At 36.6% G+C, this 17339-nt stretch overlaps 1 long non-coding RNA gene across 4 annotated transcripts in view; it reads left to right on the top strand.

Moving 5' to 3' along the window:
- The window catches only part of LOC126511993 (uncharacterized), a 1200080-nt gene that overhangs the window by 74643 nt on the left and 1108098 nt on the right, over window positions 1-17339 (top strand). The window contains exon 4 of one of the 4 annotated variants that reach the window (XR_007594865.1): window positions 205-241. The exons of the other annotated variants lie outside the window; for them this stretch is intronic. This is a non-coding gene — a long non-coding RNA (uncharacterized lncRNA). Of the gene's footprint in view, window positions 1-204; window positions 242-17339 lie in introns of those variants that run through there. 4 annotated transcript variants of the gene reach the window in all.

Here is a 17339-nt window from a genome sequence, read left to right as displayed (position 1 = left end):
GTTTGGGATAAAGGAAGGTCGGATAGGGGAGCAGGGAAGCACACATCTTAATTAAGGGAGCCATCTTAGGGTTGGCAAGAGATTTGGTGCTCCCAGGTGCCCAGGGCGATGTCCCCAGTTAGTTCCTGGGGCAGATGAGGACAGAGAACCTGAAATGACCCTATCCTATAGCCATACTGATTAATATCTTGCATATCACCATAGAACCTTCATCTGGAGATGGATGGAGATAGAGACAGAGATCCTACATGTAATTTTCAAAGCACCCTAACACAATATTTGACAAGAGATCTATTATTTAGGCAACATTCAGGATGGAAATTGTTCATATGTGTCCATTTCTAAATATACTATGTGAAGTTGTTGTCCTAAACTCTTATGCCAATTCCATGAATTGCTGTGATAAAACAATGACTGCTTGTCAGGAGGGGAATCACACAGTAGAATGGCTGCTCACAAAAGGACCATAACTGTATTAAGTATCAGGAAATGAATAAACAAAAACCTCATTCTTTAATTACTAAAATGGTAGTGAATTTTAAGTTAAACAATGTCATTTTCCAAACTTAATTTAAAAACTAATGAACAAAAACCATAGATATTAATTGAGGGTACTATTTTCTGTGCAGAATACATGCTTCTTCATGATAAATGTTTGCTTAAATTTGCTTTAATAATTTTGCTATTTCCAAATGTACCACTTGGAATAACTTTTTATTCCAATTTGCTTAGGATTAATTAGTATTAGATTAAATGAACTTCACTTAATCTTTAATTAATTATTTATTTTGTTTTAAGTCAATATCTAAATAATTCTTTTAATATATTTGACTTCTTTATATTTTTTAATTTAAAGTTGAAGCATAATTTTTATAGTAGTTTTGAGGGAGGAAATTGAAATGAGGTAGAATTCTAGAAGCTCTCAGCCTCTATTATACTAGGGGTCAGTAGGGTATGAAAACACTATAGTAAAATCCTAGTATTACTTTAACTAAACATTGAGTTGTCAAAACCTTCCTTATCCACAAATAAACAGCTGCAACATCTTCCATTCTGGAGGGATCATCATCATAAACTAGGAGAATAGGTTGGAGAATAATATGTTAGCGGTCAAGCCGGGTTGGTGGTGGGGCAAGCCTTTAATCCCAGCACTCCAAAGGCAGAGGCAGGAGGATCTCTTGAGTTCAAGGCAAGCCTGGTCTACAAGAGCTAGTTCTAGGACAAGAAACAAAGCTACAGAGAAACCCTGTCTTGAAGAAAAAAAAATGTTAGAGGTCCAAAATCAATTCATAGAAGTATTTTGATATAGAATTGTGTTTTGAAAATCAGATAATTTCACATGAAAATTTAAGTTACAACTTGCCCTGCAAATGAAAGGATGATTTTTAGTTTTACCCAGAACTATTTCTGATTAAAAGAGCACTGTAAATGAGGCACATTGGTAGATGCCTAAATCTCTGGCATTCAGGAGGCTGAGGGAAGAGTATTCTAGGATAAAGACTACACTGGAAAGAAAGAAGACTGTATCCAAATACACTAAATTACAAACAAACAAACTAGCAAACATTTACCTAACTCAAAACTTCAAAACATAGTAATGAGATAATTTTCATATTAAAAGGTTAGTAATTCATCTAACAAATATAATATTATCTTAATAACATTGGTTTCTTGTCACATGAAACCACCGCAGCATCTTAGAACTCTCCATATATTATTCTTTTTAGACAGCTCTTATGTATTAAAAAAAAAAAACTAAAATTCTTAGTTCCAAAGATAGGTATGAGACTTAGACAACATCAGTTAGAACTATAAGCAGTGGTTTTTGCGATGCTTTTCAATAATTGTATAAGCAATATTTTTGTCATGCTGCCATAAAAATTCTGAAGAGGTATTTCTGCCACTTTGGGTGTTATCACAATTGGAGACCCTCTAGAAGAAGAGAAAAATGAAGAATAAATCTCCTTTTTGGGGGATGGTAGAATGATAACCCATTCTGATCCTCTGTAAGCCCCTAATTCCACCTTGGAAAAAAAGAGATGACCTGAATTTTGAATGAAATGAATGAATGAAATTTATGCCCTGGCAATGCTGACACATGCATGGACTGCTCATATAGGGCAGTTTTGTTGAACTTGTCCATAATGGGTTTCATGGTCTAAGGTGATGAGGACAACTGACCAGGTCTCTTCCTCAAGAGGGCACATGATTTCGTTACAGATGGTTGTGAGCCATCATGTGGCTGCTGGGAATTGAACTCAGAATCTTTGGAAGAGGAGGCAGTGTTCTTAACTGCTGACCCATCTCAGCCAACTGCTGAGTCAATCCATAAAAAGGCTAACCTACCCCTTACTATATTAGATTCATTAGCCAACAACTCTCTTTACTTAAAGAACTCTTAACTAAATCTGTCAAATGAAACCACAAATCACAGCACTTATACATGCTTTACCATCTAAGGATTCTCCTGTTACTAAATGCTTTATGGTACCTTAGGATATCCCAGCAAACTTCCTTGACTGCATCTTACTCTCTACCGTGTTTACTTAGTTGGCCATGTCCATGCTCTATGAGATGATTGTTGCATATGGCGGCCGACATCCTGAAAGTCCAGAGGCAACTGACATAGTCTGCAACACTGAACTCTTACTCTGTCAAAAAAAAAAAAAAGTGGCTTTGTTGCTTATGAAGCTGCTGAAATGTAAGAGAGAGTTTGCTAATTCATTTTGTAATCTAAATTTGCCTGGTCGCCACATTATGTATCCAGTTCACACAGAACAAAAAGACTACATTGAATACTAGTAATTTTAATGTTAAGTACTCACTTATTTAAATGGATATTATGTTTAAAGTATCGCTATTAAATCCCAGAGGTAGATGATTGATTTGTTTATAATGGTCTAAACACATAAAAGCAGAAATACCAGAGTAAAGAAGACAAAAATCATAGTAAGTTAATTTATGTTTTAATATTAGCTAAATTCCTCATAAATGCCTTCTTTGAAAACAGTACTCAAATTTACTATGAGGTATTTGGTGAAATTGCTGCTTTTTGAATTGTAAAATTATATGTAAGAGATTAAGCCAAAAATAATTTTAAGTCAATGACTTCATATGTTAAACCAAAATTTTCCAATTTTTCCCCAATAACTTAAAGATTTACCCTTGTATTATTGAGTCAGCATTTATAAAAACCCACCCAAGAACTAAAATTATTAGTAAATGGTTTGAAATTGAGGTGAGCAGGCATTTAGCAATTGTTCAGTGGTCTGTAAAATGAATTTCTGATCTCAGTCCAGTCATAAAACCTATCATCACAATTGATGCAAGTCAATGCCTTTCCTATCAGTCTCATCAGGGAAGCTTTGAACTACTTGAACACAGGCAAAGAAATGTCTCCTACAGAGTCAAAATCTGTAAGTCAAAATTAAGGACCATTCATGAAGGAGTTACTGTCTCTGCTTGGATCATTCTGTAGCTAAATGTAAAGCTTTAAAGACGATGCTAGTTCCTCCAGGAAGATTTATATTCTCTCTAAAGATAGAATTGAATAGATGTCATGAAAATACTACATTTTACAGGACATAGTTGAAGATAAGGACTTATCTCCTCTCATGGAACAAAAAGGTGGAATGTTGCCTATGATCCTACTTGGTATCACGTACATTAAACCACAGAAGAGATACCAAATATTCTTCTTACTTCCAAGCAGACAACTGCAATCCAAATATACTAGGAGCCCAGAAGTCCACATAGATTCACATTGAAGGCTGGGGTGACTTTCTGAAATTACTTGGCAAAGTGATATTTGGAAACTTCTAGGTTTCTCAACTTGACCTTAAGCATTAAGATATTTCCTTATTAACTAGTGTCCATCTGCTATTATTTTATACCCCTGTTTGTTTCACAGCATTATATAATAGAGATATAACCTCAGAAACAAGAACTCCAACACATGAGCTTATGAAACATTTCATTTTCAAAACTTCCTAGTCACCAAATACATATAAAATCCCATTGTATAGAGATTTCTCCAAACATAAAAATATAGTGTTTATCCTTTGTGTTTTAATTAAGTAGAATTTGATGAAATACTTTAAAATATTCAAAATGATATCTACAAACACCCGGTCGAAAATTCCATATTTCATCCAGAATTAATCTGTGCCCCCTCCCTGAATCTCTAAGAAATTGTGCTTCTTTGCCATTCTGGGTAGTCTTATCTTGTTATCCTCTTGTGGGTTCAGATTTTGATAAAGCTAAAATCTGCGGATGTTTCTAATCTCTGCAGTGGTGTGATCATAGATATTGGAAAGTGGCATTTTGGAACCAAGTTTATCTGCCTACTTCCCTAGGCTAGAAATAGGTTCCATATGTAGCCAGTTCAGAAGGACTTGAAATACATTATATGTGTTTACTACTGTCACATGTCTGTGACCAAGTGCCCAACAAACCTAACTTATGGTAAACGAGCATCATTTTGGTTCACTGTAAAGTGTTTGATTGGGACTATCATAAAGAGGGCAATGTAGTGGAGAAGGCATTGCACTTCTCCCTATTCCTGACAGCAGGAACATTAGAGAACTGGTCACATGACAGAAGTGGACAGAAAAATAAAAGACCACCGAAAGCACAAAGAAAGTAAAAGTTGATATCTTCAAATCAACCCTCTCCCAGTCATAATCTATGAATCTGCATGGGCTCTATATGCACCAAGTTCCACAGTCTTGCATAGCAGAGACATAACCTGTGGAATAAGAGCCCAAACATATAAGCTTGTTTTACTTTCAAGCCGTCCTATTCACCAAATACATATAAATATAAAAATCACTTTGTATAGACATGCCTCTAAATTAAAAAATATTGCCAAGTTTGGATCTTTTATTGTTCTTGATGAAACCTTACTGAATTTCGTGAATTATTGTGAGGATGGGGTCACATGAAAGAAATCTTTTTAACCCATGACATCTAAGGTAGACTACATAAAATGTTACTGAGGATGAGAGCCTTTGATATGGGCAGGGTGTGGTATTTTGCCCAGTGAGAACAGTGACGAATTTCTATGTTTGGTGACTGAGGCTGGTACCTTTTTCTCTGCTTTCTATCTGTGCCATGTAGACTGGGATGGAGAAAATATTGTGCAGGAGTTTTTCACTCTGAAAACAATCAGTTGCCCTTAAAATTCCTAAACTATGCATGAAACTGAATTGTGTCCTGTTAATTGGAATAAAACTAAGATTTTTTTTTTCAGAAATCCAAGCTCTAAAAGAGTAAGCTCAAAGAAGAATCATAAAAGAACTTGGAGGTAATGGAGGGAAGAGGCATTCTCTTGGGTGACCATTGCAATCTAAAAAAGAGACTAAAAGGGAGTGCCCACATGGTACCAGTGGCTGAGCTCTTCTTTAGTCTGAGAGTGTCCATCAGTAGCCATGCTTTTCGATAGTCTGAGAATTCCCAAGGAGTGTCATTGACAAGACTCTTCCCTAGTCTTCTCAGAATCTTCTTGGGTAAATCATTCTCAACTTATGCCATGCACCTTACATTAGCTAAACAAAGAAGGAAGATTCTCGAGAGCCATTTGCTGCTGGAAATGCTTGCAGGAAGCTCTTCCTTCATAATCTTGCCTTGTCAGATAGCAGATACATTCGCTTTGTCAAACTCCCTCAGCAGCAGCAACATTCCATGAACACAAGACTTATTTGTTACTTGTATTTCTACCTTTCACTAACTTGTGTATTCTTTCTAGGAACATTGTAGTATAGATAAAGAGGGCCAGTTTCTCTTTTTTAGTATTACCAGTTGGCAGCTACTTAATTTTCATATAAGGTATCAACATTTTCTAAATTGAGGGAACCACCAGCAGAGTAGAATTTCTTTCTCATGGTTAAAGTAGCAAAACCCTCACTAAAGAAGGAATGACTGACTGAGAGACAAACTGTGTTGATGGCATTTTTTTAGTATACACTAACCTTATTGACAGAACTCTTGTGTTCTCAAAGCAGACCCTTAGAGAAATACCTTTTTACGGACTCTCTTTGCTTTCAGTCAGTAACTTCTTTGATTTCCAATGAGTTCCTGCTTTTATTTCAGGATACTCTCGATGGGGCCAAAGCATGCTTTGAGAGACCTTAAGGGTCCAACATTCCATTTCCAGAAGCAAACTGTTTGCCTCCTTGAATTGGAAGGCTTGAGAACTCACGCTGTTTACATTTGTTTAATTCTCCATGCAATTTCTATTGACAGGGAAACAAACTTGGAAGTGCAAACCCATGAACAGAACCAACATTTTCTAGAAATCTATAGCCCTGTAGAGGCTTTGTTAGAGAAATGCAATAATCATTTATAACTTGAGGGACAATTTTCATCAACATCTTAAATGGATGGTATTTCTATGCTAAATAACCTCAAAAAAGGTGTTAGTGAATTCAGCTGGTTGCTAATTTCGCCTAAAGTATCCACAATGGCTTTGCTCATGTTCTTTGGCAGGAATAGTTGAAAGGCTATGCTCAGGAAGAATACTTTCTCAGCTCAAGTGTTCTCAGCTTCTTTCCATGTAGTCCACACAAAATCACATTGATTTTAATACTTCAGCTGAGACATGAGCACAAATGTCGTATTAGTATAAGGTAGGATAATAAAGCTTTATGCATATTGTAGTCAATTCAAGTAATAATGGTCCCTTCTCAAGTGTAAGAAGCAAGATAATATACACAACATTTCACTAGTCTATAACCTTTATTAAGGTCTTTTAGAGTTTTGTACATGTTCTGATAGTCAACCTCCCACTCCCCCAATTATACCAATATTCACCTACCCTACCAACACAAGTTTTATACTTTTATTTAAAAAAAATAATTCTGAAGCCTAAACTTCTTTGGGTGTGTCTTCATCTAGAGACTCATCAACTTAATTAGGGCTGCAATCTAAGAGAAAGTTGTATCTTCAGTAAGCAGTTAATAATTGCCAAAAATTCCTCATCTAATGCTAAGCCTTCAAGCTCAATCTTTGTCTCAATTCTGGGAGCTGTTTTGGCCTAAACTTGCTTAGCTTTTGTGCATGCTGTCACACCACTGCGAGTTCACAGGTACGACTTCCCCGATGGCTTCAGAAGACACTGTTAGGTCGTAATTACCTACCACCTCGGTATCTTGCATTCCTTATGAACTACCCTCTGCAATAATCTCTGAGGCTTGGGAGGGAGTGGTGCAGTTTATGTGCTTCATCCTTCAATGCCTTATTCTCCCCACCTTGTCAGAGTTGTGTGTTTCTGTATTAATAACCATCTGATGCAAATTGAAGCTTTTCAAATGAGTGTTGAGATATGGATTTATCTATAGGTTAAGGATACATCATTAGGGGTCAATTTAATTATATATCCATTCAGCAAAATCATACTACTTTCCTAGGATTTGGGACTTATGTTGCCTCTGGTGCTTGTATAATAACTGTACCAAGTATGTGTTTCCTCATGTGGAACAACACTTAAATCCAGTCAGAAACTGGTTGCTTATTCTCATGAGGTTCCTACCACTATTGCACCAGTATACATGTTAGTCCAGACCTTTGGCTGTTGTAGTTTGCAGGGATCACAGCTAATATTATTGATGTTTCCTTTTCTCCTCCAAACACATGAAAGCCGATGAGTGTGAATGAAACTTCCATATTGTTACCAGCTTGATTTCTCCATGTTCTATGACTGAAGTATGTTGTATTTTCAGAAATAGGGTGTTACTGTCGGATTCTAGATGGTGAGGAGTGGAATGATGCATGTGGTTGGAATTCTGCTATGTTATTGCTGAGAAGGGTTCTAGTGCTGAGAATTCCTCATGGAAAAAATGTATTTCAGAAAAGCAGAATGGCTCAGCATAACAAATCCCCTATAAACAAGTGGGTGAGCTGAGTTCTATCCTCAGGACTCACAGAGTGCAATGGGAGAACTGACTTATGCAATTTCTTCTCTATCCTCCACACATGGGTGGTAGCACATGCATGTGTGGATGAGTACAAACGTGTGTGCATACACACATATGCAAACACAGAGGCATGCACAAGCACATGCATGCATGCCTATATGCACACAAACAAATAAACTGATAATTGAATAAGTATCAAAATAGTATATATTAAGTCCCAGTGTCAATTAGAAAATGAATCAATATAGCCAAATTGTTTAAATTCGGAGCAGAAATTTTAAACTAATTTCTTATAAAATTAATTGCATTTTGAAAAAAAGTTAATATTATCATTTTATGATGACATTTTCTGGTGAATTGCAAGTACTCACAGTACTATATATGTATATATGTGCTCATTAATGAGTGGACTTTGTCAACAAACACACACACACACAACATAACAACTATATGTGCATTTGAGCTTAATGTTCACAGCAACACAATTTGAAGATGAGCTATAAATACTATAACTAGAACACCTGGGTTCACTTTCTGATACCATATATTTAACTCCATGCTACTCAGTTTCTTCAATGCACTAATAATCGAAACCTCATAAATAGAGAGGATATTTAAAGTGACAAGACTTTAATACAGAGACATCTTGTCTGTTTGGGTTAGGAAAGGAAATAATATGTGTGTTTTTTTCCCTGAGGGCGTACATTCACTCACTTGCTTTAAGAGTAAAATTGTTATCTGAGAGTGTGGTGGATTGAGGCATAGGAACATTGAGGGTAAACCGAGAAGCTTTTTTTTTTTTTTTTCAAGTAAAGAATTATGGAGCAATTCACTGACTCTAGGAGTCCATGATAGAGAATTGTTTAGCTATGATTTTTATGCTGTTAAGGGACACCATAACCACAGCAACTTTCATAAGTGTCATTGAGGCTGGCTTATGGTTTCAGATGTTTCAGTCCATCACCATCAGTCTAAGAAGCATGGCAACAAGCCAACAGACATGGCGGTGCAGAAGGATCTGAAAGTTCAACTTCATGGTCTGTCAGCAGCAGCAGGAGACTGTGTGCACAGTGGATATACCATGAGCATATGAGACCTCAAAACTTGACTTCACAGTGACACAGCTTCTAGGAAAAAAAAAAAAACACACTTACTCCAACAAAACCTCACCTCCTAATAGTACCACTGACTATGGACCAGACATTCAAATCCATGAGTCTATGAGAGTCAGTACTATCCAAACTATCACATTCCACTCCCTGGATGTCAAAGGCTTATAGCTGTAACATAACGGAGAACTACATTCAGTCCAACTTCACAAATCCTCATAGTCTACAATAGTCTCCAAATTCAGAGTCTCTTCAAAATAAAAAAAAGCAGATCACACCTCCAGCATGCAGTGGTATAGAATATACATTACCTTTCTAAAAAGTAGGAAAGAAAGAATAGTGAGGAAATACTGAACCAAAACAAGACTGAAGACCAGCTGTGCAAATGCCAAACTCTGCATCTGCATGGCTGATGTCAAAGCATTCTTCATATCCCCAATTCATTTTATTTTTGTTGACTGTAACAAATTTGTTTCTCTCGGGATGGTTTCACTCTCTGCTACTCCCTTTCCTAGGCGGGTATTCAATGACTCTAACATCTCCAAAGTTTTGGGTTCTCTAAGGCAATCTTGGCTTCACCTTCAGAGCTTCACTCAATGGCCTCTCTGAACCTCCATGCGGGAACACTCCTGTTACAAACCTGGCTTCGGCTGCTTTCCTTAGTTGCAGAGGGTGATTCCACAGCGTCTTTTCTCTATCCCTGATTGCAAAGCCAGAACCATATGTCCAGTGCAGCCAAGTTCTGCTTACTGGGGCTGGAATATAGGCCCCTTGTTCACTTACATCTTCACAAACTTACTGTTCTTAATGGCACCCTTCACTACCTCAACTTGACTGTACTGAAACTCGATTTGTATACCAGCTTGGCTTCAAACTTAGAGATCTGCCAGCCTCTTTCCTCTGAATCCTGAGATTAAAGGCATCCATCACCATGTGTAGACCTAAACTGTTCTTTAATTTCTTTTTAGAAGTTGGAAGTTTAGCTTGGCAACCTCTTGCCCTGAGGTCACCACTTCCTTTACTCCATTTAACATCAGGCTTTCAATTCATTTGTTTCTCTCTTGAACATAGGGCTTAGATTTTTTTCTACTTCCTAGTGCTCCTTCTCTCCTCATTTTTTTTTCTGGACAGCATACTCCTTTTTGTTATACATATTCATAAGAGTGACTATTATCAGGCACACTATAGGCTGTTCTGAGACTTCCTCTGCCAATAGAATTAATCTAATTTAGCCTCATGCAGACTCTTGAAACAAGGGCAGTCACATTCTTCACCAAAATATCACAAGAATGATCTCTCAGCAGTGTATTAAAATTCCTTTCCTCTGAAACCCACTTGAGGCAGGCCTGCACAGTCTGATCAACCTCAGCGCAGCTGTCTTCCATGATTCTAGTATGGCCTATTAAGCAGTCCTGGTGGGGGACAATTCTGTATTCTGCCAATTGCGTTTTTAATAAACGCTGATTGGCCATCAGCCAGGCAGGATGCATAGGTGGAAAACCAGACAAGAAGTAGAGATGGGGCAAGGAGAATAGGAGAATTCTGGGAAGCAGGAAGCTCCTTCGGCAGTCTGGACCAGACACTGAAGAAGCAGGATGTGACCTGTCCTACCTAAAAAGGTACTGAGCCACGTGGCTAACACAGATAAGAATAATAGGTTAATGTTAGTTATAAGAGCTAATATGAAGCCTGAGCTAATGGACCAATCAGTTTATATCTAATGTAGAACTCTGTGATTATTTTTTGGAGGGTCTATACGGCTGTGGGACCTGGTGGGAGGACAGAAACCCCAACAAGCATGCCCTCGTGTTACACATTCCTTAAAGCATTTCATTGCCTCCCTAACCCATGTCCTCAAAACATGGTCAAGCATGCCACAGCAATACCCTACTTCTAGTACCAACTTCTGTTTTAGTTAGGGTTTTCCTCCCCCCATTTCTATGGAGGGACACCATGGCAATTCTTATAAAGGAAAACATTTAATTGAGACTGGCTTTCACTTTCAGAAGTTTAATTCATTATCATCACTGTAGAAAATATGACAGCAAACAGGCAGACAAGGTGGCTGAAGATGAGCTGCATCTTGGACCACAGGCATCAGAAAAAGAATGTACTCCACACTGAGAATAACTTGAGCATATGAGATGCCAATGTCTGCCTGCACAGTGACATACTTCCTCTTACAAGTATGTACCTACTCTATGAAGCAAACACCTCCTAATAATGCCATTCCTTATGGGCTAAGAGTTAACATGTGATTCTATGGGAAATCATACCTATTAAAACCACCACAAAAATATAAATGAGATCAGAAAGTTGAAAGTTTTTCTGTAGTGGTACTCAGTTGTTTGGAGATAGTTGCTGCAAAAAGAAAATATGAATTGGGTAGACTTTGTATCTTTTTAGGGATATATGAATAAAAATGTATTAGAATAGTTAAAAATCAGCTGCAATGAAATGATACTGATTAGGAATCTTGGGAACTGGGCAGAATTGGGGAGATAATTCATTTAATACATTTAAGTGATTTCTTTTTAAAAAGAAACACGGTTTGAAAACATATAAGAATTGCATAAAACCATGTCCAATTTTTTTTTTGAGAAAGAGGTTTTAAAGTGTGATAATAAAATCCATGAATCTGAGATCAATCCGTTCTTCTGTTGAGTTATATGTTTGGTCATCAGTGATTGAATTTGAAAGCCTTACAAAATCAAGGAATGGTGACAGAAACCGATGATGATGTGGTAACACTGAGGAGAAAGTCTGATTGAAAAGCTTAGCCTCATAAGCCTGTGCAGAAGAGGGTCTATTTGATGAGACAGAAAATAGTTTTCCAAACAAAATTGCATCATAAAACAGAAGGTACTTGATCCAGGTTAAAAAATCCTAAAATAAAACATGTAGAGCAGGATTAGCTGTCAGAATAAAATCTTTATTTGAAAGTTTAGAAAGTGTCTCTTACGTCTCACAGATGATATACAAAACATTATATTATTTCTATCATCTTCATCATTATGATTATGAAATAATACTAGTCTAACCAGAAAAGAAGAATCTGGGAGTGAGTGAACTGTGATGTGTGATTCTAAGGAGAAAGACCCAACTGTGAAGAGTGAGAACCTACAGAAAATGAGAAATTCCTACAAGCACTTCCTTATACTTGGGTAACAGAAAAATTGAACCCAGCAATGCAATGACCTCTCTGCTTTCGAGAAAAGCACAATTAGCACTGGTAGAGTGGACTAAAGTTATCTAAACCTCAGACATATTGTTTCAGCCCTGTGGAGTGCTGTAGCCCAGGGTCAAGAGATAAAATGATTATACTAGAAACTGTTAAGTCCATTAGCAAAGCTTTCTTCGTGAGGATAGAGTAAGAATATTCTAATTCAGTTTTTTTATTGCAATACATTTATATTATCCTGCGGCTAATTTCTTAAATTTACTTTTTTACCAACTTTTACCAGTCTGACATATATTTCCCTGGGTTAAAGCCACAATATCATCAGGCCTGGGCTCTCTTTCGGTGGGCATTAGAAAATCATTCCTCCCTTGGCTGTTCCACCTTCTAGAACAGAGGCATTTTCTTTCAAATGACTGTCCTGAGTCTCCATAGTCAGAGAGCTTGATGTTATTCTGGTTATCCTTCTCTGGTAACATCTCCCTCCGACTGAATACAGCTGAGAAAAATGTCTCCATTTTGTGAGGGACTATGTGATTAGATTGGGCCTACTGTGATAATAACAAACTAATTTGTTCATCCCCAATTTCTTAGTCTAATCACATCTACAAAACCTTCACAAATTCTCAGAATCAGGTCCAGATATTTTTGTAAACTATTATTATTCTGTCTACCACACCCATGTCACATTTTCACCTCCTTTTTGAACTTAACAAGAAACACTTGGAGGTTTCCTTGAAATCTCTTCTTAATCAACTCAGAGGCCCTCATTCTTAATGAACGGCTGCCTGCCTCAGCGAAACTGCCAGTTCAATTGTTATGGCGCGGGTTCATTATAGCCCTGTGATGAACATCTCACACAGTATTTATCTACCCATCTATAAAGAAGTGTATTAAGCCACGGGCTCCTGTTATCATTTGTCTTCAGCACACATCCGCGTTTTATCACACCCCAAAGACATTTTAGAGCAAAAGGACACAATCAATGTTACATAAAAAGACTTAGAGAGTTAAAAACTAGGGCAATTTAGGCTAACTCATGCAAATCAAGGCCTTTCCAAGTAAGCTGAGTAACATGCAGTCCCAGAACGAAACCCAAACTTTGGTTGCCATGTGATAAGATAGCTGTTATATATGGGAGGGTTCTGACTGCTCTGTGGAGCATGGACAGAGACAAGAAAAAGGAAAACCTCTAAGGTTTTCATACCTTAGAGGACTGCATATAGCTTTGAAAATGTTAATGACGGGTTAGATAAAAATTATAAATAGTAGATAGTTATTAGAAGCCTTCAGTGTGGGCTGAGGAAAAGAGTATAACACAGCATGATTCCTAGGATGTAGATATAAAGGAGTAGTGGAAGATCCATTATCTAATGATTGATATTATAAGTTTTAGTGTCCTGCATGACAGAAAGACGTATGGTAGGATGAGGATTTCAGAGATATTATCCTAGGATTAAAATTTGATGGCAAGTGATTGGTTGTCATGGCTTAAATATTGGGTAGAGGGTAGACAAGTTTGAGTTACAGTGGCATCAAGCAGAAAATGAGCAATTATAGGAGATAAGTTAATAATTAATATGAAAAAAAGTAAAGAACACAAATTCATTCAAGAAGGGGAAAGAAGTTCACAGACATACTACTTCTCTCAGTTTAGAAGGAAATTGAAAGAAGGTCACTGTGTTTGGCTGTTTGAGAATTTTAGTTTAAAATATTCTTCTTCAGTAATATCATGAAAACCAAATCACTATTGGAGCATGGATAAGCAAGTCGTAATAATAATAATGTTTCACACACACACAAAACAAAAGCTATTAAAATATTTTTCTGAAAACACCATAAACAAAAAAAAAACTGAAAACAAAGAAGCAAACAGACCGATACATTTTTGTTTCCATTTTTTGTTCAATTTTTTGTTTGTTTGTTTTTTCAAGAGAGGGTTTCTCTGTAGCTTTGGAGTCTGTCCTGAAACTAGTTCTTGTAGATCAGGCTGACCTGGAACTCAAAGAGTCTGCCTGCCTCTGCCTCCTACGTGCTGTGATTAAAGGCGTGCGCCACCAGTGCCTGGCATTTTTGTTCAAAAATTTTATACAATACATTTAATCATGGTTTTTCCCCTTCCCTACCTCTTCCCAGATCCTGACAACCACCTTAACTGTTTATGAGCTCTCTGTTTCTTGCTCTCCTTCTCTCTCCCCTCTCTCTCTCTCTCTCTCTCTCTCTCTCTCTCTCTCTCTCTCTCTCTCTCTCTCTCTGTCTTTCTCTGTGTGTATTTCTCTCTCTCCTCTCATTCTCTCACACACATATATATAAAATTACTGAAATTATTGTACAATACAGTTCAAAACAAACAATCCCAAAAGACAAAACATGGCTAAATCAGAACAGAACAAAACAGAAAGTTCAAAAAAAAAAATAAGAAGTTCATTTTGTGTTGGCTTAATATTCCTGGACAGGGACCTGTTCTGAGATATGGGTGATATACCCAGTAAAACTCCATTGGAGAAAACCAAATTTTCCCCTTTTCAGAAGGTATCAGCATAAGTAAGTACCTCATTAATTAAGGCTGGTACCCCATATACATTTCCCTCTTTCAGTGCTGAGTAACTGTCTGACTGGATCTTCTCTTCTGCGTAGATCCTTGTGCCTTTGATGGGAGAGGTTTAATGAAGGCATCCTACTTCGAACTGAGTACTTCAAAGTGTCTTATGATCTATATGTTTTCCAGTTGTGGGTTTCTATAAAATTACCAATTAGTGTAAGAAGAAGCTCTTCTGATGAGAGTTGAGTGCTGTATTGATCTATGGGTATGATAACATGCCACTGGAGGAATTTTATTGCTATATTACTTAAGCAGAATATTACTAGTAGATTTTCGCATAGGTCCATGACTTATCTATCCTCAGGACCATGGATACTTTAGCTTGTCGGGTCTGTGCTCCATCTCATGTAGTAAGCCTTAAATCCAAGAAAACACTGATTATTTTCATAATACTTTTGTCAGTATGCCTTACAGGCAGGTACCTATTGTGGGTAGCAAGATTTGTAGATGAATGATATATGATCACCTTTCTCCAGTGGCATAAGGCAGAGTGCCTTCCAGCAAATAGAATGCTAACCAGTATGATTTGAGATTCTAGTTCGCTGAGACGTAAACTTTTGTTCTCGAACCCTTTAAATATGGATTTCCAGCAAACTCTGCCTTTCATGCTAAGGTGAGATGATTTCTTTATGATGAGGTAAGAATCAGACTTAACCTCTCTGCCTTTAAAGTCTTCATCTTTAATTTATGTGGGGAGGGGGAACCTGCTAGTATGAAATTGTGAGGAGGACTGACTGGATAAACCTTGTAAGATGCTACAAGTATTTACTCTAATATCATTAAAATCACCATTACTCACTCAGAGAATCCAAAACACTTGTTTGCCCTGTCTTTAGGTTAAAGGAGCTTTCATCTGTGAAACAAATGGCAAATGCCATCTTACTTTACCTAAGTTAAAAAAAAATACTCTTCTTAAACAGAAAAAGTTATGTAATGCTGCTTTAATTTTTTAGATTCCAGTTACATTTCAGTTGCAAACATTCATGCACCCCTGTAACAAAAGTGGCTACTTAAATTTTAATCTTAACCTTACATTTTATTTATTTATTTGCCTTAACATCCTTTAACTAATTAAAATATAATTAAATTACTTTCTCCCTCTCTTTTCCTTCCTTCATCTCCCCTTATTTCCCCTCTCTTCTAACCCTCCTATGTACTCCCACTCTCAAGTCCATAGCCTCTTTTTATATGATTACTATTGCTAAACATGCACACATATGGACAAATACATAAATACAATCACTGAGTCCATTTATATTAGTTTGTGTTTCAGGGCTGATATCTTTGTAATGAATAATCAGTTAGGGGACTTATTCCTGGGAGAAGATAATTCTTCCTCTTTTGGCAGGTGTCCATTAGTTGCCAACAGGTCTTTATGGGTAAAATCAAGTGAACATATTCGCCTTCTACAAACAATGCATTGACCAAATTATTTAGGAGTTTCCACTTGTAACTTAATAAATAGAACAAGTAGCACCTATTAACTGTCTAGATTGCGTTAAGAATTGGTTTAGCAGTTTATACACCATTTTCTTATTCAATACATATGTTTCTTGCTCAATATTGTTATATTTATTATTTGTTACTATAATATATAGTTATATTTGGTTTAGTGATGTCTTATTTAGACAAAAAGGGGAGATGTAGGGGAAACTCTGCCCAATGTGGGGCGTGTTCACCTCGGGCTAATGTTTACATATAAATCTGGCTGCTTAAGCCCCGCTGCTCTTCTTTTTTTTTTTTTTTTAATCTCCTGCTCATCACTGGATCCCTGGTTTTGTAAGCTATTCCTTCATTAAAATTTGCTGTTTCATATTAAGCTAGCCTGGTTATTACACCACCTACAAATACCCATTGAGCATTTTCTCTGTAAATATGAATGAATACTATTCTAATAAATGAAGAGGGTTGGGCTGGGACAAGTTCTTAGTTTTCTGAGGCCACTGAATTAATGGACTTCATGTGTGTTTGCTACACAGCAGACCATTTTAAAGATGGGTCATAATCCCTAAAAATTATGACAGAGAGACTGATGAGTACTGGTAATTTTTCTAAGGATTCATTATTAATGAATTTGAAGAAGACAGTTAAACTTGAGTTTTCAGACTCTTGGTTACATCTCTTCCTGCCTTAACTATGTCTTCTATCATGGGGTTTGCTAAAGTAATGATGCAAAGTGAAGTCAAACAAAATCTTGGAAATTGTTTGAGTTGTTTTTCAATGTCATTGCTATTATATAAAATTTATTATAATCTTACATTTTAAAGAATAAATTTTTGTTGCAACATTCAAATTTGGAGATATTTTTAAATTAATTTGGGGTAATTTTTAGTTAGTCTATAATAAATACTCTTTTTGAGTTTTATTTAAATATAATATTTGGATTGCCTTCCAGTTAAATTCACAATAGGATTATAAGATTAGTATAAATAATAATATTATTAATAATTCTAATAATGTTACATCCTAAAATCTAGTGCCCTTGGATGTCTTACAAGACAGGTTATGTGTTATAAATCATACGCAATGCTCTGTGA

Source organism: Alexandromys fortis, unplaced genomic scaffold (genome assembly GCF_014885135.2).
Source record: "Alexandromys fortis isolate MF-2015 unplaced genomic scaffold, M_Fortis_MF-2015_v1.1 scaffold_113, whole genome shotgun sequence".
Taxonomy (NCBI): Eukaryota; Metazoa; Chordata; class Mammalia; order Rodentia; family Cricetidae; genus Alexandromys; species Alexandromys fortis.
Note: the sequence above shows the minus strand (reverse complement) of the source record. Positions and strands in the feature narration are given on the sequence as shown.